At 54.6% G+C, this 25,379-nt stretch overlaps 1 protein-coding gene across 6 annotated transcripts in view; it reads right to left on the bottom strand.

The window, feature by feature from the left end:
- The window catches only part of NAV1 (neuron navigator 1), a 321,220-nt gene extending 296,067 nt beyond the window's left edge, over positions 1-25,153 (bottom strand). For 5 of the 6 annotated variants that reach the window (XM_075064958.1, XM_075064961.1, XM_075064960.1 and 2 more), the window contains exon 1: positions 24,702-25,092. The gene's annotated coding sequence lies outside the window, so the exon portion shown is untranslated. Of the gene's footprint in view, positions 1-24,701 lie in introns of all 6 variants that reach the window. The other variant, XM_075064962.1, reaches the window with a different exon arrangement.
- Positions 25,154-25,379: the final 226 nt, after the last annotated feature.

A 25,379-nucleotide genomic window follows, 5' to 3' on the forward strand; every position in this document is an offset into this window, starting at 1 on the left:
CTGGCATGATCAGCCTGCTGCCTCTGGGTGTGACGCCTGGGTTACTAGTGGGCACAATGCTGCTCATTAAGCCTGTGTTGCTAAGTAGATCAATATTATCTTGCATCTTTGGCACAGGACCCAGGCCACTGGCCTGGCTAGCGCAGGTTCCTGTCTCCAGTGGCAGAGGCACTAGGAAGCTCATCCAAACAACCAGGCCTGCTCCACCTCCCCTCCGACCTAGAGGCAGAACCAAACCCAATCCTGGATCACGGCAGCCCCACCCCTTGGGGACAATAGGGCTAGAGAGTCCCAACTCGGTCCCTAGCTAATGCAGACAGCCCCACTCTGGGGCGATTCTCTGCAGCCGAGAGAGGGCCCACCCGTTCCATTGAGTAGCCCAGGAGGCATGATGAACAAACTAGTACAAGCCCACTTACTGGGCATTGCTTCGTATTTTGCCCTGTCTTCTGGCTCCATCCCCTTCAGGCTGAGGCTGCTGTGCGCCAAACACAGGTGGTCAAGCCATGCAGGGGACTCTAACCCAGCTCACTGCCCTACGCCCAACCTTGGCAGGGATAATGCAGCCAGCGAATTGCTGCTAGGGAGGGGACTGGATTATACAAAAGGCCTAGATGGATTTAGCTTTGTACCCTGCTTGCCCTTCACAGGCTGCGCTGGGATTTCACCCTTCATATCCAGCACCCTGCACTCCTATGTGACACGCCCGCCGGTCCCTGCGTGGACTCAATCCTGTTCTGGGAGAGGACAACTGGCACCCAGGAGGGAATGGGGGCAGCAGCAGAGGGAGGGCAGAAGAAACCCTGCTGCCTCACAGTGCTGAGTCCAGAAATCCCACTGCTGCCAGGAGCCCACACTAACTGGGGCATTGTCCCCTCTAGTGAAGGCTCCCACACAGCTATGGATGAGCCTCCTGTGATCTGGGCTAGCAGAGGTGGCTTTTTTAGCTCAAGCTGTAGAGGTGTTTGCAGATCCCAAAGTCACAGGTTCAATGGCCGCTGCTGAACACACACACACTGGGGTATGTGCAACACAGCAATGGCTGAAATGGCTTGTGGCCAGCCAGGTCACTGCCCCTCACACCACTTCCCACCATCCAAAACGGACAACAGGTACATTCAGTGCTTTAGAAACATTCCAGAGAAGTTAGGTGAGCCAGGACGGCACTCGGCTCACGGCAGCCAACCAGAGCCCTCTGCGGAGCGGCCAGTTAGTGTAGTTTCATGGCTGTGGCACGGGGAGCCCCGGCCCCTCTGACCGCCACAGAGGAGCCTGAGATGCCGGAGTCAGGCCCGAACCCCTCTCCAATGTGAAGACTCAGGCCCAGCACCTGAGGTGAGGCAGGTATGGTGGCCAGATGTTTGGCACTTGGAGCAAAGGTACGTCTGCAATAGCTCTGCCTGGACTTCAAAGCAGACAGAAGCACGGACAGCTCAGATGATGTCTGGGAGGGTCAGCAGTAAATTACTTAGTGTTGCTGAACTGTACACAGGATTAACCTCCCTGTCCTACTGCACCACCGCTTCTTGGCTTGCCAGGCTCCGGGAAGTGCTGTTCTGCGGTGCTAGACATCCCCTCCCAGGGACAGATAGGCATGCAAGAGCAGCCAGAAGGCGGGAGAAACAATGCTGATTTCACTGGATGTGACAGGAAGGCCAAAGCACAGCTGGTGGGAAAGAGGAAACCCAAGAGAGTGGGGGAGATGGTAGCGCTTATGGGCAGAGCCAGCCAGAGCTACAGTCACGTTTCCAGCCAGTTGGAAAGTGACCACAGCCACATGCGCGCACACAGTCCAGGGCCCTGATCCCTGTTAGCCACCCAGGGAGAGGAAGAAAATTCATCTCTGCCTTGTGACCCCTCTGGGGAAGCCTCTCTGCTGGCTGGTAAGACACCTCCCTTGAGCGAAAATGCAGCACAACCGTGGCAGCATGACCACTCTAGTGAGTGGGCCCACAGCCAGGACAAGGGACCTGCTGCAAGCCCCAGAAAAGGCCCCTTGCCTGTAGCTCAGGAGGGAAGGACCTGTGTTTCTGGGGGCGAAGGGACAGCTCTACCTCCCCACAAGACCGATCTGTCCAGCAATTGTCTGCAGGAACGTGGAGGAAGAGTGACTAATCACATGCCCCAGGAACACCTAATGCAATCGCTGAATGGTGGAGAGGCAGGGGAGCCAGGGGACAGCCCACCAAGCAATTCAGCTACACGTGCAAACATGCCACTGGATTTTGTAGCCACCAGTGCTTGTAACTATATTAATGTGCCCCCCCTCCCCCATTTGTGGGGCAGATGGGCTCTGAGTCACTGAGCTCACAGCTCTTCACAAAGGAATGTCATTAGCCCTCTTTGCAGAAGAGGAAATGAAGGCTCAGAGAGGAAGGGACTGGCCTAGGGATCCCATAGTAATTCAGCGGGAGATCCAAGGATCTCCAGCATCCTACCTCCCCGTCTGGTGCAAGCTGACAAAGCTTCTTTGCCAGCTGAGCTCTGCCATTATCCCAGTAAAGAATTTGGCCCATTAATGCCATTAAGTAATACCCCCTCACTGACTTCAGTGTCAGATTGTTTGTTAAATCTCCACCTCTGCAAAACCAGTGTTTTCATCAGCCCTTTGCCTTCCCCTCGCTCAAAGCCAGCGCACCTTCTGGCGCATTAGTTATCAGCGCCCACAGATGAAGACAAGCGCGATGGAGACAGACTACCTTGGCATCCATTCCCAATTTAGTTTGCTTGTGAGACTGTTGAATGTAGGTCTCTAAGAATAGCGCTGTGATGTCTGAACACACGTTTAATAATTAAAGGAGCGGCGGGGAAAGCACAGTGAGCGTTATTGTGTTTGTTTGGTAGAACTTACATCTTCTGTTATTATTACATGGATTTGGTCACCATGGGTCAGTCTCTTTTATCTTAAACATTCCCTGTTAAACATGTGCCAAAAGAGCAACTCAAAGAAACTACTTTGTGCAAAACTCATCTACTCCAGAGCGATTTCACCTGCGCCGACCAGTGAGGGCACTGCAGGAGACCATGATCATCAATTGCAAATACTTTGCACAATGTTTAGATGCACAATTAGGCCTAAGGCTGATGAAAATGTCATTGTATACCAGTGTGCTGCTGGCCGTAGGACCTGAGGCTCATAAGGGTTTTCTTGTGTGATAATCCTGATGACTCAAGCGGGGTGGAGGGTTAAACCCCTGACCCTTCAGCACTAAAGACAGAATCATAGAATAGCAGGGTTGGAAGGGACCTCAGGAGGTCATCTAGTCCAACCCCCTGCTCAAAGCAGGACCAATCCCCAACTTAATCATCCCAGCCAGGGCTTTGTTAAGCCTGACCTTAAAAACCTCTAAGGAAGGAGATTCCACCACCTCCCTAGGTAACCCATTCCAGTGCTTCACCATCCTCCTAGTGAAATAGTGTTTTCTAATATCCAACCTAAACCTCCCTCACAGCAACTTGAAACCCTTGTTCCTTGTTCTGTCATCTGCTACCACTGAGAACAGCTGAGCTTCATCCTCTCTGGAAACCTCCACCCCCTTTCAGGTAGCTGTAGGCTGCTATCAAATCCCCCCTCACTCTTCTCTTCTGCACACTAAATAACCCCAGTTCCCTCACCCTTTCCTCATAAGTCATGTGCTCCAGCCCCCCAATCATTTTTATTGCCCTCTGCTGGACTCTCTCCAATTTGTCCACATCTCTTCTGTAGTGTGGGGCCCCAAACAGGACACAGTACTCTAAATGTGGCCTCACCAGTGCCGAATAGAGGGGAATAATCACTTCCCTCCATCTGCTGGCAGTGCTCCTACTAATACAGCCCAATATGCCGTTAACCTTCTTGGCAACAGGGGCACATTGCTGACTCATATCCAGCTTCTTGTCCACTGTAATCCCCAGGTCTTTTTCTGTAGAACTGCTGCTTAGTCACTCAGTCTCTAGTCTGTAGCGGTGCATGGGATTCTTCACTTGTCCTTGATGACCCTCATCAGATTTCTTTTGACTCAATCCTCCAATTTGTCTAGGTCACTCTGGACCTATCCCCCAGCATATCTACCTCTTCCCTCAGCTTAGTGGCATCCTCAAACTCGCTGAGGGTGCAATTCATCCCATCATGAACCTCTGCCTCTTCAGAAAAGGGTGTATTTCCATCAGCTGTCAGGTACAGTAGCCTGTTACCCTTTTCTGTGTTATATTGCTTCCTTATTCTAAGAGCTGCTGCCACCTGCTAGGATGTAGTGGCACATAGAAGAACAACTCTGTGTTCAGTAAGGGGTGAAACTACAGACATCTCTCCATGCCTGTCTGTGCCAAATGAGCCAGTGTCCAGGCCGGCTTGGTCTGTAGCTTGCCTGATTGCAAAGCCTGGAATCCCTGCCTGTAAGTTGCTGATAGAACAGCCAGTTTGCCTCTGTATGCTGCTACCACCGCCTGGGTTTGCTGTGGCGAGACGAGTCAGTTCGCTGTGTTTCCAGTTCTGGCATGTTGGTGGCAGACAAACAAAGTTGTACATCTCCCTCCCGCCGTGCCAAATTCCTGCTTGTCAATCTGCCCCTGTCCCACTGGCTTTGTTGTGGCATTTTCCAATAAAATGCTTTCTACATCTGGCTCTTGCTATAGGCCCTGCCAGCTGAATTCGCTCCTGGCACAGAGGGACAGATGAAATCATTCCTCCTCATGCACGGTTAGTGATGACAGCCCCTCTACCTGGGCACTTCAAAGAGTGGCCATTCCCCTTCCCGCCAGCATGCGCCATCCCACATGAAAGACCAAGACCATGCTCAATATAAGCAGTTTACAAAGGGCCCCATTACCAGGTAGTGCATCCCACTGCCTGCAATGCAATCTGAGCAATTTCCTTGACAAGTCAGTTTTTTAAATGGAGGATGGGGGAGAAAGAGGCCTTTCCCCAAAGCCTCTAAACAAGCTGTAAAATAGATTGAGCATTAAACCCGGCCATTCTGCCAGGAGTCAAGGCGAAGAAGCAGGAACAGCACCTTGCAACGAAGTGACACTAGCAGAGGCCTTGGGATAGCTGCATGCATTGAATCGGTGAATGTTTTCTTGGGAGATTGGGGGCAGATGAGGACTGGCCCAACAGAGAGCAAGGGTGGGTGGAGAATGACCCCAGGCTCATACATTGACCATCTGGCACTTCCCCCTCCCTAGAAAGATAGTCACCCCCTGGGATGGCACCTCCCTTCTCCCACATTGACATCCCCTCCTCTTCCACTCCCTCATGCCCAGAGGAGGAACACTCACTCTTCCCCATCTCTGAAAGCTGCCGGCCCGGCAGAGCCCATCCTGCCAGAAAACAGCTCGGGGCTGAGAGGAAACAGGCTGCAGTAGAAATAGCCAACCTATTTCAGGGTACACTGACATAGGGGAGCAGAGGCTGGGCTGGAAAAGCTGGGCCTGCTGTCAGGCAGGAAATGAAGAGCCCACATGCAAAACAGCAAGGAGGCTGCAGGTTGGGTTCGAAGGGGAAGGGAGCGCAGGACATGTGGGGGAGGGAGAGAGGGAAATCTACGGCATAGGCAGAGCTAGGAGTGTGGTCAGGGAGTCCCAAACTGGAGTAGCAGGGGGTGCAGAGTGATGCCAATTGGCAGAGCCCCCTGCAGAGGAAGCCCCCCCGAGACCCTGCCCTGGTCAGCCCCAGATACAAAACCCACGCAAAGAAATAGCAGTTTTAAAGCAGATTACCCCCTGCAGACTCCAGCTGCAGCCCCCCCTCCCTTCATAGTCCAGACACCCTAGAGCTGCCCTGAGCTCCCACCTGCTGCATGACTCCACTGAGGGCAGCAGGATGACTCTGGCTTTTCCCCATGTAAGAGAGCAGGCTCCAGCCCAGTTCCCTCTCCCCCCCCCCCCCCCCTTTAGGTCTCCCCCTTACTCTCACAGAGATTGTGGAGCACACAGCAAGCAGCAATAACAAACAGGACATTGGTTTGAGTTCCCCCGGCTCGACTCTTAAGCCTCCTCCCGGACCTGCTCCGGCTCGACTATTAAGCCCCCCCCCCCCCCCCGAGTTCCCACTGGGGTGCGATATTACCCGTATCTATTGCACCAGGGCCTTACACAGACACTGCTCTTCCCACTCAGGCGCTCAGCACAGTCATGGTGCTTGTGTTTGCTCCTGTGACTGATGCCCAGGCTTAGGGCATGGAAAACTGGCATGCGCTGTGCTCAGCAGGGGAGAGAGGCTGCTGCTGCCCCTGGGATCCTTCTGCCAATGCCTGCTGGGGTTGTGCCCTGCTGGCCAGGGGCCTAGCTCCATTAACGTCCTTACCATAAACACCAAGGGGAGGCACCTTAATGAAGCTGAGCTGATGCTAAATCTTTGCCGGGGGTGGGAACTTGCTGCAGTGGCTCAGAGACGGCCCCTCAGTTGGAATGATGGGTTTGCACAGAGCTACTGCCTCCTATTCACTGCAAGGGGTGCCCCAGACGTGGGGTGTGGGCATCTCCCCTACAAAGGGTTAGTTGACACCACCTCACCCTCAGGGCAGGGTCAAGCAATTGGAGTTGGTTCTCATGGAGTCATGCTTCTATCCTACATTCCATTGGGGCAGGGCGTTGTCACTAATGCTCCTGGCCAGGTGAGCTCTTACAGAAACCCCAGTGGTTATTTTCTCTGCCCTGCTGCAGCCTCTCTACTGCTACAGACATGCTGCTCTGAGGCTAGCCCCCACCCTGCTATTCCTATGCCACTCACAGGGTCTCCTAGGGCAGGGCTATGCACAAGGCGAGCATGCTTGCAGCCTCACTGCTTAGCAGCAAGCACTGGCCAGTCAGGCGGGAGAAAATCCACAGCCCTCTCTCCTCCCCATTGACTCCCGGTGCTGCTAACAAGGAACTGTTCACTAAGTCTTGGGGTCCTCCTCCCACCTCTGTCGTGCCTGGGCTCTGTCTCTAGACCCCTGAGCGAAGCCAGGTGCCACTTGAGTGGCAAGCACTTCTCTGTTTGGGAAAAGCCTCCTGCAGCCAAGGCCGGGCGGGTGCAATGAAGGGACCCCTGGAGGTGGTGAGCAGAGCACAGAGCCGCCTCTCCCAGACCTTGGCTCGGTTTGAGTGAAGAGTCGGGCTGCTCCTGATTCAATCCCAAGCCATTAGCCCACCTATGGGTGGAGAAAAAACAATCCCACTAGGTCTCTGTGCCCTCCTGGAATGAATTCGGGAGGAAATTAAACCCCCCAACAGGATTTTGGTGCCATCCCAGCACGGCCTCTGCTGCTTGTGTCTCAGGGACAGCACCCAGAAAAGGAACCATGGGCAGCATTAGCAGTCAGTGCCCAAACCCTGCCTCAACATGGCAGCGCCTTGATAAGCTGTCAAGGCCTATTTCTGAGCAGTAAAGCCCCCTCCATCACCCATACAAAGCTGCACCCTGGCTGGATTCATCACAGCACGTCAGCAAAATGGATGAAATTGGGCTCACTCACATGTACCTCCCCTTCCTGCTTTCAATGCATGAGCCTCTTTGGGTCTCCTAGCACTGGACCAGGGTCACATTCACCTCCCCTGGTTGTCAGGCTGAGCCCAGGCTGTCATGGGAGGCTGAAGTTTATTTCCTTGGGCTGGTAAGAAAGATCAGGCCCAGAACCACATACAGCGCATGTCTCTACTACTCCAGCTGGTCCCTGATTTCTAGCAACTGTTCATACTTGCTAGCCACTACAAACAGGCCTCGGGAATCGAGCTAACCTGCTTGGGACCTGGGCATCCTTTGCCCATCTGGCAGGAGAACTAGACTGTCTGGATGTGCCAAAATGCTACTGATTGTTTCCAAGCTGCCTGAAATTAGCAGCTGAGCTTCCCGGGGGTGGAAGAGATGTCAGAGAGAGAAAGAGAGAGACACACACACACACACACACACAATCTCTTTGAAGCTGAGGTTGATGCCTCCCTCACTGACAAATGTAACATATCAACACAGAACCATCGCTTTCCAGAGATGCTCCCTGCGTTCAGCAGCCAAGCAGGGATATTGCAATGTGCAGTACACGCACGCAGAAGTGAGGTTCCCCCCCAGCCCAGCCACAGGGAAGGATACGGGCTCTGCCAGTAGCAGCTAGATGAACTGCTAGAGACCTTCCCCAGTAGTGGGCTGTGGTTTTAAGAGCAGAAGGAATAGGACTCCATTTCCAGTTTCCCGAGCAGGTGTGTGTTCTAGACCATGACAGACACTGAGCCCTGCAGCACCCAGCTCTGTTACAATGTTCTTGCACTTAACATCCTTCTTCCCGTAATTTGAATTCGGGTGGGCCTGGGAGCTGCAGGAGTCCTGTCTCGCTGTGGCAAGGGGCTGGGATCATGAGTCACAGATTAGGAGCAATCCACCTAACATGGAATGGACAGGTGTTAATAGATGGGCTTACCTTTTTCTAGCCCCTTCAATCCTCCCAATACATGCTGGGAACTGTCCTCAGAGTATGGCATGGCATCATCCAGCACTCAAATACAGCCATCTCTGGAGTGAAGCAACAGCAGCGCACTAATGCACAGCAATGCTACACACGTCAGGACAGAAAAGGAAGAATAATTGCTACCCTGTCCAGTTCTAACTGCAGAGGGGATTTGGGCAGGCACAGAGATCACCTGGCATTTCTAACATATCTTCAGTCCCTTGAAAAGTGTACTGACTACAGGCATTGTGTGTCCAGGCCTCTGATTCTTGGGAAAGTATTAAATTCAGTGTGCCATCCAGAACCCACTGATGGTCACAAGTGGGTGTGGGAACTCCCACAAAGCACAGCACCTCCCACTCAGGGAGACTCGGGCAGTGGGGGATAGGAGGGGTCTGTGCAATTGTACCAGGGCGCCCCCCTGCTGGCTGCATCCAGCATCACAAAGAAGGGCACCACAGCTTGGGAGGTGCTGCCAAGACTGGTGAGGCAGACTCTGAATACAGCATCCAGTTCTGGAGCCCACATACCAGAGCAGGAGCAGAAAAGAACCAGTGATTTAAGGCCTGGGGGGAGGGGGGAAAATGGCCTGACTGTGAGAGACTGAAGGAGCTCCATCTGCTTAGCTTATCAAGACGCAACTTGATCACAGTGTGCAAGTACCTGCATGGGGAGAAAACACCAGGTACTAAAGGACTTTCTGATTTGAGAGAGACAGAACAATAATCAGTGGCTAACAGCTTAAGCCAGAAAAATTCTGCTGAGAAACAAGGGAAGTGGTGGATTCTCCATCGCTTGGAGTCTTCAGATCCAGGCCAGAACCTTTCTGGCAGAGATGCTTTAGCCAAATGCAGGTCACCAGGCTCAGTACAGGGGGAACTGGCTGAAGTTCTCTGGCCTGTGCTATGCAGGAGGTCATGTCAGATGATCTAATGGTGCCTTCTGGCCTTAAGAAATTGCTGAAAGTGCCTCCTACCCAGTCATTGACCCAGCCGGATCCTGCTTAGCATGGGAGAGCTAATGGGTTCTAACCAACAGGCAGCCAACCCCCCTACCCCCAGTAAAACAACCTGAGAAACCCCATTTCCTCCCCTCTCCCTCAGCAAGGCCAGTGCCCTCTACTCACATATGATGGCCACGGGAGTGAGGTTGCATCCGTAGCTCAGGATTACAGAGCACAAGCCAGGCCTAGGGTGCTGGAGCTGATCAAAGCCTTATCCATGCCAGGCAGGGAGTCCAGCCCGCACTGCCACTCCTGGCCACAGGCAAAATGCCTCATGAGCAACACTCCCTGCAGAAGGTGCTGGTGGAACGTACAGCACCAGACGGCGCAGCCTGGGCCACTGGAGGCCTGGGGCAGGGTCTCAGTGGCTCACCCCGAATGGGCAGCATAAGTAGTGACATTATTTCTGATACAGAGCCACACTGCACAGGGACCGAGGGGGACCCCATTATCTATGATTGACCATTATGTGCAGTCTCTCTCTAACCCAGAATCATAATGATTTACAGTGATAATGAATCTACAGTGACATATTTAGAATGCGTTGGTATGATTGTGCCTTGGACTGAAGAGGATTGACGACGGAGGAGTCCAAGCAGCATGTGGGTCATCAGTAGGTGGACTAACTCCTGGCTTCCTCATGCGGCTTGGACTCATGCAAAAAACTCCCCCTGAAGTCAACAGGAATTTTGCAATAGTAAAACCAGACTAAGAACTTCAGGCATTAGCCCAATAATGAAGTCTATTTTTCTAAGCATCTCTCATTCGAAGGCATTAATGGCACATGCTGCTCAGCCCAGCGTGATTGGCAACGATTGTTTTCCCCTTGTTACAGAGGAGGAAACTGAGGCACAGAGCCGTGCCGTTACTTACCTCAGGTCCCTTGACTTAACATGCAAGCTGTGAAGAGAACCCATATAGCTCTAGGAAGCACCATTAGCTGAAGAGTGCTGGGTCCCCAGGGAAGGATTCCAGGGGAGGGGATGGAGGAGGATTTGCTGATGCAGAGGTTTTATCTTGCTCATTAAATAAATGGCCAGTGTGTGTGTTTATTCCAACGGATAAATGGACCTGACTACATCTCTAGGCACAGACCAATACTGACAGGGACAGTTAATAAACCCAATGGTCCAAAACAAACAAGACTCCCAAACTGTGTTTCTCCCTTCCGCGCCGCACTGCCTTCTTCAACCCCTACAGAGAAACCTTAGGTGGACACAGGTCTTGAAACAGATTCTGAACATCCCCAGACCCAAACTCCACAAACCCAGGGGCTGAGCTGGGCACTTCCTCGCAGCCTGCCACCAAAACCTGCCCTTTTAACCCATTTGGGTACAAGGGCCTTGGCTCCCAGGATCACCTGCAGAGTGAGGTGGGCCAGCTAGGACAGGGTTGGGGCAGAGCCCTGCAAGGTATGAATTCCTCCAGCCTGCATCCACCAAATACATTCCAGGCCATGCCAATGATGGAATGAGCCACTCATAGGCAGCTCTCTCTCCAGGGACCAGCTCCACAGCTGCTGCGAGGTAACAGGGCTCCATCGAAGCCAATGATGCTGTGCTGATTTATGCCAGCTGAGGCCCCTAATGCGGTAGGGCTCCAGTGGACATTTCTGCTGCAATTCCAACCACAGCTCTGGAGAGCGCGGGGGGAGTTTGAAGGGCCCTGAGTTTGGGTGGCTCGGAAAAGCTTAATTAAAGCTTCGCCCAGCCTCTTGAGCCTTCCACCTTGCTGGAAACACCCTAAGAACAGTCCTTCCTGGGGCACCTCAGTGTTCTGGGTCAGGGCAAGCAAGTAGCTCAACCCAGCACCAGCATTACAGACCGCTTGGCATCAGCTCAGCCTTAGAAATGGGCACCCCCTTAGAGGCAGGGCACATGCATGGGCCAGCCCTCCCCCACCACTGGACTCTGCCTCCATCATTAAAGAGTAGCACATGACAGGGTGCATGCAGCAGACGTGTGCACTGACATGCATGTCGCTCTACTGCCACCTAGGGACATGTAGAGTAATGGTCAGTTGAAGCATGGTCTAGTCGTGGTCCAAAGATTGAGATCAGGATTGGGTCCTATTCCCAGCCCTTTTAGTGACGCTGCACTGTGCCTCAGTTTCCCTGTTTAAGGGGGATCAGGGTACCGATCCACATCACGAGGCATGCGAGGTTTAGTTCATTAACATGTGCAATAGGCTTCAGAAGCCTTGGCTAGAAGGTGACACTGATGGGCCATGAGCCACAGACAGGAATTCCAGCTGTCATAAGTAGTGCATAGGAAACCAACCGTGGGTCTTGGACTTTGAGCTACTGCCTTCCCTGTGCCCTAGGCCTGGGCTGGAGCAGTCACCCCTAGGCAGGGAACAGGGGAAACTCAGTCTCCACGGGGCACCTCGGCTGAGCTGCCAGCAACAGGATCATTCACCCCACTTATTCTTGGTCTGAGACCCACCAACTCATCTCACACAGTCCCTGACCAGCCATCAGCTGGTCACAGGATACAGTCACTATCCCCAGGGGCTGCATTTCAGCTGAACTGCCTGTTCCCACTTTTTTTACTGGGTCCTAAGGGCACCCACCTGGGCTACATCTAGCTATGCCACTGTCACAGAGTCACCGGGCGATGCTCTGGAACTGCTCCCCACAAAGCCAGTCAGGACTTTGGGGAGCCTCCTCTCCCTTGGAGAAGACTTGTTCAGGGCAAGAAGCTCACACGTCTTCACCTCCTGGGTCTCTCCTTGGAGCATTCAGCATCCTCTGCCCCTCCGTGGGCTTCCCACAGCGAGCCCACCCAGGCGGGGTCCTGGGGAAGCCACAGGGTTCTGCACCCCCACTTTGCAGTCAGACGTGACTCTCAGCCAGCAAAACAGAGGTTTATTCGATGACAGGAACAGGGTCTAAAACAGAGCTTGTAGATACAGCGAACCAGACCCCTCGGCCGGGTCCATTCTGGGGGGCAGTGAGCCAGACCCCTAGGTCTGCACTTCACTCCTTATCCCCAGGTAGCTCCAGACTAACCTCCCTCCAGCCCCTCCTCTCTGCTCAGCTCCTTTCCCGGGCCAGGAGGTCACCTGATCCCTTTGTCTCCAACACCTTCAGTTGGCACCTTTGCAGAGGAGGGGCCCAGGCCATCAGTTGCTAGGAGACAGAGTGCCCGGCATTTAGGGGCACTGGCCCCTTCCTCTGTAGCAATCACACACCCTTATCCCACCACCTAGATACTTAAGAACTGCATAGGGGACACTGAGGCACCAACACAGTGTTCAGAGCAAACATTAAGAACAGTCCCAGTTCGTCACAGCCACCAACTCTCACTGTGCTAGTGCAAGTCTCAGGATAGCAGGTGCTTTTTTTAAAGTCCCAGCTCCTGGAGTCAGATGATTCCAGGAGAATCTCTGCTTTATTTTTATTAAAAGGTTTCCACCCCACCTGGCTGCAGAAGCAGCTTATAAATGTGACTCCTAGTGGCTTAAAAAGAAAAATAAACAGCACCCAACATTTCCTGTGTGTAAAATCCCCTGAGTTTTAAGCCTCTCTCATGATTTTCAGGGCCCAACTCATGATTTTTGAGGGCCTGCAGTGGGCACCAATATACTACAGGCTTTGCTCCATGGCCAAGGGTAGAGCTCCCAGGGCACCCCATAAAGGGCACAACCAAGCTCTGAACTCACCCAGACTTTGGTCTTCCCTCTCCTGGCACGTGATAGCACAGGTCTGACCAGAGAAAACACCCCTCCAGGTGAGCCTCTGAGAGGCCACCCCTTCCAGGGGTGCTGAAGATCAAAGGGGAAACTGGACCCAAGTGAACATAAGACTATGGTAGAGCCTCTAGCAGGGCAGATCCCAGTCCAGCACCCAAAGGCCATCCTCAGCTAACAGCCCCAAAGTAACAATTCAGTATCAGAATCTCCTTTTTCCCCCAACACAGGGTCATCACGCCAGCAGCTCTGCTGTCAGCCAGCCACTGAGATGTGCTTTTCCCCAAAGCACAGCCAGCTGACCTGCTCCTGGGGGTGTGTGAAAGAGTGGGATACAACAAGGCTGCTTTAACCCTGAGCAGTCCTTAACCCCCACCTGCCCGGCAAATGGTTTATATGGCCCCTTCCCCATCACACTCCTGTTTTCACTTGAATTTACTGATTGCCAATTAACTCAGGTTGGCCAACAACTTTGCAAATGCTAATTGGATGCTCCAGAGAGGTTTGGTCCAGGAGAGGGTCTGCAGGTGAGTCTGTGCTCTATCCTAGGCTTGCCTGGCCTGGTGGTTAGACCCATGTTAGCTAACCCGGTTCAAACCTCCAGTGTAGACAGGGATGCGTAGATGGTAGCATGTCCTCACTGGTGGAGATAAGCCTGGGGCCCAGCTGTTCCCTAGGAAGCCTCCAGAACAGGGCTGGGCCATTTGTGAATTTCACTCTGGGGTTTCTCATTGCACTGAAAATAAGCTGTTCTCTTAATTAGTTGATCAAGCCTGCGAATCAAGGAACCCCAAACTCTCTCGCCCTCCCAGGAGGGTACTTTCCACTCCTGATTGCTTATCCACCTGCCCAGGGCAGGAAGGGGAAGGGCTGCTGGAAGGGTGGGACAGGCAGCACTTTCCCAGCTGCCACCTGATAACAGATCCTAATCAGGCTTCTGCTGGACTCCTCTGTGGAGGGGTGTTATCTCACATAGCACAAAGGGCCGGATGCTGTTGCTGGATCTCACGGTCTCTCATCTCAGGCAGTGAGAGGGGCCTAAGGCCCAGATCCTCAAAGGTATTTAGATGCCTAACTCCCAGCGGGCCCACCTAAGTATCCATGTAGTATGTACAGGAGCCTCCAGCCCCAATGGGTTAGCATCACCCCAGGGAGATGCTGCTTCCTGCTGGACAATGTATTGCAGGGAGTAGGGACCCTGCTGGCAGGAAGCCCTGCTGTTATGCAAAGCTAGGTGCACTTCCCCTCTGCCAGGGAGCTACGAAGGCCAGCAAGCCTGAGAGCCATTCCGGGCAGCAGCCTGATTCCTCAGTGGTGGGGGAAGAGCAGGGTTTCAGTAAAAGCACCGCCTCATCTGAGAGAGCTGCTCCTGCTCGATCCAACAGCCACCCAAGCGCTGAGCAAAGGATGAGTCGCAGTAGCAGCAATTGTGACAGCGATTCACTCATCTCCACCCAACAGCACTTCCCCACGCAGGCCAGCATCTGCTTAGAGCATCTATTCCTCCCTAACCAACTGCAGGCAGAGTCCGTCTTCAAACAGAACTGAATAAAACATGAACCGACACAGGCCCCAGTCACAAACTCAGCCCCAGCCCCTCCTAGCCCCCTTCACTGTCTTATTGTATTCTAAATACTTGCTGGCTCCTCACTCCCTGCTTTGGGGCCCAATCTTGTCCCTTTAAAATCACTGCCACAATGCACATTGGCTCCGGGGGAAGCGACATCAGACCTTTGTCCACAATCAGACGAGTCCAATATCCTCCATTACAGAGCCTCTGCCTGTGGGATTTTCAGCCTATTCAAAGCACAAAGTGCTGGAAATCTTGCTGGAATGCTGTGACAAACTGGGAATGTTCTTAATGTTGCTCTGAATACTGTGTTGGTGCCTCAGTGTCCCCTATGCAGTTCTAAATATCCAGGTGGTGGGATAAGGGTGTGTGATTGCTGCAGAGCAAAGGGCCAGTGCACCTAAATGCCTGGAACTCTGTCTCCTAGCAAACTGATGGTCCTGGGCCCCTCCGTCTGCAAAGGTGCCAATTGAACCGGTGTTTGGAGACAAAGGGATCAGGTGACCTCCTGGCCCGGGAAAGGAGCTGAGCCAAGAAAAAGGGGAAAAAAAGGGGAAGAAAAAAAAGGGGGGTTTTTTGTTGTTTTTTAGCCCCCCTGGAGCCCTGGGCCCCCCCCTGAGAACAAAAAGGAAACCACCCATGGGGGGGGGTCCTGGGGGCTTTTTTATCACCCTTTAAACCCCAGAAAAAAAAGGACCCGACCGAGGGGTCCGTTCGCTGTATCTACAAGCTCTGTTTTTAGACCCTGTTACCCTGTCATCGAATAACCTCTGTTTGCTGTGGCCTGAACGAGTCATGTCTACTGCAAGTGGGGGTGCAGGAAATCTGGGCTTTCCCAAGACCTCCGCTTGGGAGTGGGCTCGCTGTGGGAAGCGCACGGAGGGGCAGAGGATGCTGAATGCTCCAAGGAGAGACCCAGGAGGTGAAGCCGTGTGAGCTTCTTGCCCTGAACAAGTCTGCTCTAAGGGACAGGAGGCTCCCCAAAGTCCTGACTAGCTTGGTGGGGAGCTGTTCCAGAGCATCGCCCGGGGACTCCATGACAAATACCTAATCGACATGGGAAATTTCCAGCAGAATCTTTGGGACCTAAAATTTTAGATCAGTATCCTGACTTCTGGACGTGTAACTGTTACATGGGTGGGAGTCCCCAAGGAGTGCCATTACGGATGGTCTCACACCATTTGTTTTTCTAAATGCAAGTTAGATCTTGGAGAAATGCTTACTCCTAGATGCGGTGCAGTTCTTTTTAGAAGCGGCCGAGCAGATCCCACTGCTGTGTGCAGATCCCCAGTCAAGTCTGTTCTGCCTCATCACTGACCGAGAATCATCCTTAGCCATAGCTGCTGCTCACAGGTTATCCCCACGCAAACCAGGTGCCAAAACTTTACATAGTGCTACAGCATGATCGTCCCCTTCAAGAGTATAAGCCTCTCTGCTCCTTGTTCCATTAGGCTAGGTCCACTAAACGCTCCCTTGGGTCACCCAGACTTGATCTCGACTGGTCTCTGCAAGCCCCTGGCTCTTTTGACAGTTTTCTAGTATTGATCAAAGTAAAATTATTTGGCTCCGAATGCACGTACCAGGGAAATCAAATTCAAATAGTCCCCTGGAATGGCCCATCAAACCCATACAGGATCCCATCATAGCCACTGGTGCTCTGGGGAAGTCAAGGACCAGTCTAAAATGCACCCAGCCAATTCCAAACTGCTGTTTGGGGGTGGGGAGGGGAATATTCATTAACAGGCCACAGGTGAGAGGACACTGGCCAGGAAGGAGATGTCAAGGCACTAGGCCCTTTCATCCCGGATGCCAGGGGGCCTCTGGCACCAGAGAGAGGAGTTCTGGGGCCAGCTGCAGGGGCAGTGGCTGCACCAATGTCCAGCTGGCAGTGTGCCCTGTGCGGTCACCATCCCTGTGTTTGTTCCATGGGACAGCGAGCCACATGGCAACACTGAGCACTCACAGAGACGGCCATCTGGACTATGCACACTGCATCCTCAGGTGCTGCCACACCACGTCATCCCAGCCCGGCCAGGACACAGGGCAGACCATGGAGCTTGGGGCTGCCCCCCCACCCTCCCCCGTCTGGCGGTGGGTGGCAACTACAGGCCACTATTCCTCACTCACACACTTGCTCTATGTCCTATCGAACTATGAGGGACACACCATCCCAGCACACTGGAGAGCTGGGATCAGCTCCCAGCCAGGCCACAGTCTCCTGGGCTCCAATACAGGCGCCTGACTGGATAGACACTGGTGGGGAAAGTGGGCTCTAGGTTAAATTACTTAGCTACTCAACTGCTGCTGCTTCCCCTTCTGGCTGGGCTGACCCGGGATAGCTACTCAGCTTTTCTGAGCAAATCAATAAACATCCTGTGCTGCCTCTGCTCTCCCGACTGAGTCGCAGCCCAGCAGGAGGAGCTGGCGGCAGGGTGCCTGGCTTCCAAACCCTTCTTCACACGGTTTAATTCCTCTAAAGCAGAGGAAATTGACCTGCAGCTGGCTCCATTGCTCCCCAGCCCAAGCTTTGCTGACACACCGAGATCTGTGGGCTTGGGGCTGTAACCGAAGGGGAAGGGCTAGCCTGGAGTTTCAGTGAGATACCAGCTCCTTCTATCGAGTGAGCCCGAAACTGCACCAAAAATACAAACAAAGGCCTGGCTGGTTCTGATTCCCTCCTTAATATCCCTACCTAATGAATGCAAATAAACAGCAGGAGTGGCCATTTCACAGGCCACTCTGCCGGCACCATTCCAGCTTGCTGCCCCCTGGCACTGATTCCCCACCTGTGTCCCTGCTGCTCCTGTGGGAGATGCGTGGCTGGATAGACACAATACACTGAGCCGTACACACCGCTGCAGGAGATGGAGTCCAACCCTAGGAGGTTTCATTCATCGGTTCCTGATCAGTGCCTGGCTGAACTTCCCAGCAGCTTGGGCCTTGGTGCGGGAACTCCAGGGCCCTGCTCCTAATTTTTTATACCAGTTTATACCTCGACTCCTGGGTCCATGCACCATAAATCCCACACTTTGCATCTCCCCAAAACAGAGCTCAGAGGTTGTGGCTCCAACACACTCCGGTCAAGCCCCTGAGACAATGAGATCCATGTGGTCCCTGAACGGCCTTCCTGAGGGAAGGGGTGGGAGCCCATAACTGGGGCTATGTTAAACCAGACACCACCAAGCACTAGGAAACTCCTCTGCCCTGGGGAGTGGCCAGGCTGGGAACTTGCAGGCACTTTCCACCGCTAACCCCTCTGGAAAATACCAGAGCATTGACCAGCCCTGGTTCAGAGCACAGAGCCATTGGCACTTACTGTGCAACGCTCTAGGATTTCTAATCAAGTCAATTCCTGTTGGAGTCCCCTGGAAGGGGATTCTCTTCGGGTGCACTGTGTCCCCTCTTGTGCCCATGGCATTCTGGGATACCAGCTGGCTTTTATGTTATGTTCTTATGTTACAGTGAGCAAATCAACAGGGAGGTTGCATTTCCTTCTGCTAATGCAGGAACCATTAGCGATTTATTTGCCGGCTGCAGTGCTCTGTGGGAAATCTCCCACTTCTACCAGCACTGGTTTGACCCTACCAGTGGTCTCAGCAGTAGTGCAGACAGGGCTCGGGAGGTCGCTTGATTTGTTACTGGACCCCCCTCCATGCCTGCTGTGAAACTGAAGCCTTTTGGTCCAGGAGCTGTTAGCACGGCAATCTACCTCCCATCCCTGAGGAGTGCTCCCTGGGCGCTGCAGAGGCAGGGGGCTTAGCCCCTGGTAGGGAAGAAGCTAGCCTATGGCTGTGATGTCCATCTCTGAAGCTCCTATGTCCCTGTCTGGGTCTCCTGTAGTGTAACCAGTGCTTAATTTGTAATGAGAGGTGCTGGGGCTCAAGCCATTTTTTTAAATTCATAACTGATGCAGCAATCCTAGAGGTGCAAGGGCTCTGACCTGCCAGGCCCAGAGGTGCCAGGGCTCTGACCTGCCAAGCCCGGAGGTGCCAGGGCTCAGCCCTGGCACAAATCAAACACTGCCTGTACCACAAAAATCCCATGAAGCAGCTCAAGTTTAGGAAAGCATGCATCCAGCTGCAGAGAAAGTGGGGAGTCAGCACTCCCCAGTGGCCATAGCGCTGTGGTAGTGGGGAGTGCATGCAGCCCCATGACAGGCTGGTGGGAGCTGCAGCGAAACCACACAGCTCCTTTGATCTGTGAACCAAAGCACTGGCAACTCCCGTCCCATCCCAAGGCCAGTGACACAGCACCTGCAGAGAGAGGTTCAGTGTGACTGACATGCAGTTCAGGAATAAATCACAGTGCAGCCCCAGCATCCCCTGTCCCGATGCCCTGGGGTGGGACTGGGAGAAGGGTCCAGGCTAAGCAAGGGGCTGGGTAAGATCTGTCTGGTTCCAGCCCTTCATGACCCCACCTTCCCTGGGGGATGGTCCAACAAGCTGTTACTCCTGCTTTTAAAGAGCCCTCCCCAGAGCGGGCGAGGATCATATGTCACCCACTCCCCACTTTCTCTCTCCATGGTGCCATCTGGCCTGGCGCTCGCAGCCTTAAACTGTGTCCGGAAACACCTTTTTCCTGTTCGCTGGGCTGTGGCGCAGGGCTGGAGCAGGAAAGACTTTGCATCTCAGCAGGTTATTTATAATCCATCTCCCAGCGATCGGGGCCTGCTTCTCTGACACTGCCAGGCCAGAATTAGACACACTGACCTAGCTAAACGCTGCTTTTGTTCCAGTCCAGGCCCCGTTAGCCAGGTGCAGCCACTCCCTGACACAGAGCACTAAGACTGGCAGGGGCCAGGAATCACCTGCTTGTGCAGCATCAGGGTAATAGAAGCCGTCTAACGCGCAGTCATATACCCGTGGGCCCCATTCACCCCAGGAACGCTGGAGATTTCAGCAGGTTCACACCAGGGACACATCGACCGCTGTGCTTGGACTACTCCTCTTCTATTTCCAAGTATTCCTTCTGCTCTGGTCCCCCTGCACTCCCTCTGTCCCCGTCTTTGATTTCCCCATCCCTTCTCTGCTCCAGTCCCCTGGTCCCTCTCTGCTCTGATCCCCAGTCCCCCTGCATCCTGATCCCCTTCCACCCTGTCCTGATCCTGCCTCCCGTCCTGCTCTGGTGCCCTCTGCCCTGGCCTGGCCAGTGCATCCAGCAGCAGCACCTTGCAGGCTAGACCCACACAGAAATGCTGTTTGCCCCTCAGGGGCCTGCCTGGCTCATGGGAACCCTGATTCCCCGCCAGGACAGGCTCAATGCCACATCCCCCTTCCTGTCCCCAGGCCAGTGGAACTGTCACTAACACTGCTGCTCCCACGCCCCAGCTTTGGCTGGACTGTGTCTTCTGAGGCTGCTGCTGAGCCCCTGGGCCTATCTCTAGGCTCAAGCTCTCAAGGCTTATGCTTTGAGCTCCAGTGGGCCCAGGTTCAATCCCTGAGGTGACTCAGCCAGGCACCCTCGTAGCTTTGCTACAGCCCTGGGATGGGCCTGGCCTGACAGTCACCACAACAGAGCAGACTCTGCACCACCTGCGGCCTTGAACCCCAAAGGCAGAGCTCCTCCAGCATCCCTCCCCTCACACCCATACAGTCCCCCCCATCTTTGCAAGCTCCTGCATTGCCAGACCAACCCCCAGCAGCCCATGCAAGATCCCATCACATCCTGCTTTTTGTTTCTGCCCATGTTGCCTCCGGCTCATCATTTCCCAATCCCACTCTGCACCCCCATCCCTACCCGATACCCTCCTCCACTTTCACCCACTGTCTTCCAGGTGCTGAGCAATTCTGCCCTTTTGTACACAGCACTGAATACCTGGGGCTGTTCAGGAACAGAGCCGGCTCCCAAAGGACCACGTGATCAGTGTGCCTCTATCCTTGTCCTACCCCATCGCCTCCCCCACCTCCTGTCGTTCTCATGGCCTGTCAGCTCTCTGGGGCAGGGACTCCATGGGGCTATGCACCTCTGCAGCACCATGTAGGGAGCAATAGCAGCGCTGTCTCCTATGGGGGCATGTGCTGCCCAATTTATGCAAGGAAATATTTATTTTTACACGGTGCATAACTGGCCTGAGGAACTCACTGCCACTGGATACCACTGAGGCCAAGAGCCCTGTAGGAGTCAAAGAGGGATTGATAATGAGAACAGACCCAGCTACATTATGGGTTAAAAATAGGGCTATAACCCTCCTGCTTCAGGGCCTGAGCCACCCTCTAATGATGGGGTCAGGAAGAAACTCCTCTCTGAGCAGGTTGTTCCATAATTATCCATGGCGAGGTGAGTCCTTCCACTTTCCTCTGAAGCAGCTGGTGCCGGGCACTCTCAGAGCCAGGATACTGGCTAGATGGTCTCTGGTCTGATCTGGGCTGGCCAGGCCTGTGTTCTGGGTCCAGTCTGCTCTGCTAGTAAAGTTTTGCAGAGAACCAGGCCTGAAAATAAAGGCCTACACCAATCAAGGAAAGTCTCCAGCTCAGACAGGATGTGTGGCACCAGAACATGGCCCACTGCATTCCGGGGCACCAGCCAGGAACAGAACCCACCCTTGCCCTGCCGCCAGGCTGGGCATTAGCCACACGCCCAGCCTTCCTGCCCCCCAACACACTGTTCTAATCCCACTTACGGGTAGTCCTGCTGTGGTGAGACGCTGCTGGAATGCACCGCAGGCCCCAGCCAGACGGGGCGGGAGGGGTCGAGCAGCTGGCTCAGCCCAGAGATCTTCTGTCCAAGTCCTGAGTGGACTGGAGGCCTCCGAGGGCTTAGAGTGAGCTCTGCAGGAAGCTCAGACCCTCGCCCCCCAGGCACCTTGGCACCTGCGTGGCAGTGCCGATCCCAGCAGCTGAGAGGCCTGCTCCTTCACCTAGCAATCAGGGTAAGGGTCTGTCCTCCTGGCCCTGCTCAGCTGGACCTCTAGGGATAGGGGGGAATTGAGGCACCTTGTGGCTTGGGTGTTCCCTTCCTTTGTCATGACTTAGTGCCCAGCCTCCTGCCCCTGCGCCCTGTCCACTCTGCTCCTGCTGCCCAATGTGTCTGCCAGGGGGGCAGCCAACACATCAGCAGTACAGCTGGAAGGGGAGCCCCTAGCTTGAGCCACTGGCCTGGGGTGCTGCATAGGTGGAAGCTGATCTCTGCAGATCTTGCAAAACTCACAACCACCCCATAGTGCTGCTGCGGATCCAGGGCTTGGGCCTGAATCCGGGGGGCTGGGGGATGTCAGTGCAGGAGGAGGAGGGCAACAAGCTCTTCACTCCTCGAGACGCTCTGTGGTCTGCTGGCTCTGGTGTCATCCCCTATAGTGTATCCAGTTACTCAGCATTCTGGTAAGTGACTCAGCCCACCAGAGCGCTGAAACCTGAGAGAGCCATTCCCAGCATCTCCCCGAAACAGCAGCTCCCCGCCAGTCAGCGTCCCTGAGATCATCCAGAGTGACATACCGAGAGCAGCCGGGCTTCCATGGTGGCGGAGGAGAATGATTTCTGGCCTCAGTTTCCCCAGATGTAAGACATGGTGATAATTTGGGCTGCACCCCAGCGCGGGGGGGGGAGGCGGGTGTATGGGCAAACGTAGGTGGCAGTGAAGTGGCATAAAGAGTGCCCTTCTGGCGTGGAGGAAGTCCTGTTAACCTAGGCATCAGCCAGCAGCAGGAGGGAGGATGGGCTTGTGGGCGAGGCACTAGGCAGGTCTGGCTGAGCCCATGTTATGGGGATGGAGCCGTGCAAGGACCTGGGTGGACAGTATCATTGCAGAGGCATTACAGTGTATGAAATGACATTCCTGGGGTTGGATGGGTGATGTGGTTCGGGCGTTTGCAGGGGGGTAGTCTCCGGGTATTGTCTAGCTCTGTCCCAGACAGTGCAGTTCCCGCTGATCCTCGCCCCGACTCGTCTGGGGTCTGTGGCATGCCGGGAGCTCCCTTGGTTTAACACCAGATGGCATTAAAGGAAGCTAAAGTCCACATGCCCCTTTCCTGCTTAGCCACATGCAGTCGCCGTGGCTGCCTGGGGATGAATGGGAGGGAGAGGCATCCAGCATCCAGGCAATCTCTATATTCAAACGAGGGCCACACTATGAGAGGGTGTGAGCACCCTGGCGCCTCACGTCTCTCCTGTCAGGCATGCCAGGGCATTAATAATCCCACATCTGGGACTTACAGGGCATTTGGCTTGCAGGCCCTGCCTGGAGTCTCAGGGGTGGCGCATGGTGCGGACTAGACCTCCAGATCCAAATACCCCAGGAGTACCGGAAATATGTCTTCAGAGCAAACATCCAAACGAAACGCCTCGCCTTGGTAAGCACGTGGGGGGGGGGGGGACAAATGGTATCAAGCCGATGGGAATGTCCCCCAACGTTAACATCTGCAGACACATGATGAGCAAACCACAGCAGCAGCAATATGGATCACATGCCGGATGGGCAGCAAAGGGAGCTCCCAGCAGGCCAAGCAGAGCAGGTGCCCACCCACGGGCTGGCGCTCAGTGAGCAGGAACAGCTTGTGTCCTGGCAGTGCTTTTCACCTGAGACCTCCACGCGCTTTGCAAACACACAGGCGCTGAAACCCCCCCCCCCGCCCCCTTCTGGCAGGAAGGCACGCCCCATAGCAGTGCCTGCATTTTACAGATGGGGGAATTGGGCACAGAAAGGCTTGGGCCAAAATTTTCAGAAGTGACCAGTGATTTTGGGTGCCTCCATTTCTGCATAGCCAACCTGCAACACTTTTGGTGTGGCTAGGCTACTGGACTGGGATTTGGAAGAGCTGGGATCTTTACTGCTGTGGCCGTGAGTCACTGCCTTCTCTGTGCCTCAGTTTCCCCTGGCCTGTCTTATTTATTTGTATTGTGAGCTCACTGGGGCAGGGACCATCTCTCACTCAGGGCAGTGACCAGCATGATGAGCCCCTGATACCTGCCTTAGGGTGTGAGTCTAAAGACAAATAATTAATAATTGAACATTTTTGCCTAAAAGACTTGACCAAGGTCACAGAGCAGGTGAGTGGCAGAATCCAGGAGTCCTGCCTCTCCCAGTCTCCCGCTGAAGCATGCTGCCTCTCCAATGAGCACAACTAGCCCTGCTCTCCAATCTGCCTCAGCTTCCTCGGGACTTAGAAAGCCACTTACTGAGTCCAGTTCTCACTTCCTCCAGTGAAAATCCCCTTCCCTGCCTGCTAGGCTTACTCCTCAGCACATCACTGCCCGTAGCGAGTGATCGCCCATGGCGTACTACCAGGGGCACAGCCTGCCCAGTCAGGAACACACAGTGCAGAGTCCCATAGTGATACTGGGAACCTCCACAGTGAGCCAGGCTGTGGGGCTGCCTCCCCATGCCACACCCTGCCAGCCAGAGCCAGCAAAACGCCCTGCCTGGAGAGATGCTGGAAGCTGCAGGGCTTGGGAAGTTTCTCACTGCTCACATCCTGTCACACGTTCACCCTGGGGATCCCCACGGTCCAGACACAGCATGTGCCTTGGGCAAGGCAGACGGGAAGGGCCAGGTCGAAGTGGGGAGAGGAGAGCTGGGGGGGCACAAGGCCTGCTCTGCCCTGGGGCAGGGGGCTTCCCACCTGGTGACAGAACCACGCGGCTGGCTCTGCATCAGGGCACAGGGAGCTCTCGGTAGGGCTGGGAAGTCACTCAGAAAGACTCTACCCCCACTGACATCTGGACACGCCCGAGTGACTCCAATGGAGCATCTCTCAAATTCACACTGCAGCCCCTGTGAGCAGGCTGGCCCCTGGCCTTTTGCCACCGGGTTCCTGTGCTCCCCTCTGGGCCATCCCGCCTGCTGGAGGGGCAAGGTGTGGGCAGGGGGTGGCCCAAAGGGCAGTGCTAGCAGGAACATGTCGTACGGCACAGAGCTCCTCCCCTGTCACCTCCGGGCAGATGTAAACCCAGGCTGCAGGGGCTTCCCCCGACCCTCCCTACATCCCATTGGGACCTCCCTGCCCCTGCTTGCCCCCCTGGGTGCCAGTGCCGCCAGACCAGTGGTCGAAAAATCAAACCCAGGCAACCTCCTGGCTTCGAAGGGCAGCCAGTGCCACAGCACTCACCGTACGATGCCCCAGTCACTGCCGCATCCTCATGCCGACTGGAGACAGACATTCATCGTTGGTCCCCCCCAAAAGGGCCTCCCGGGGCTCCCTGTCTCGCTGCCAGACCCGTGGCATGGAGGCCGTGGGAAGGGAGCCCCACGCGCCGCTCACAGTCTCTCAGCTCCAGCTGATGACTAAAGAAACTGCCGGGTTTGGCTTTCACTTCACAATGGGAACAACAGCAGCATCCTGAACAAAGTGTCTGTCCCCCCGGGACCGTCGGCAGGGAGGGGGAGTCACGTGGGCCCCTGCCCCTCAGGCACACGCCAGCTCTTTATGCTGCTGGCTGAGGGGAGGGTGCCAGGTGGCTGTTGTGACGCCACACACACATGCACTGTCTATATACACACACACACACACACACACACACAGTCTATACATACACACGCGCACTCAGGATTTCTGATGCTGCTTGCTCAGTGCCAGCTTACCCCACACGTGGGTGTGGGCGGACGCGTCCGGTTCATTGCAGAGGTCTCCGCCAGCGTTCGCTAACCCTTTCCTTTCCAGGCCTGCCTCTGGAGAGAGCCGTCACAGACGCTGACCCTGCCAAGCCTTGCTCCTGGCTCTGCCCAGAGCAGGCAGGAAACCTCTCCAGTTGTTCGCTTCCTTCAATTAAGGACGACCCCGCCAATT

This window comes from Chelonoidis abingdonii, chromosome 4 (genome assembly GCF_003597395.2).
Source record: "Chelonoidis abingdonii isolate Lonesome George chromosome 4, CheloAbing_2.0, whole genome shotgun sequence".
NCBI lineage: Eukaryota > Metazoa > Chordata > Testudines > Testudinidae > Chelonoidis > Chelonoidis abingdonii.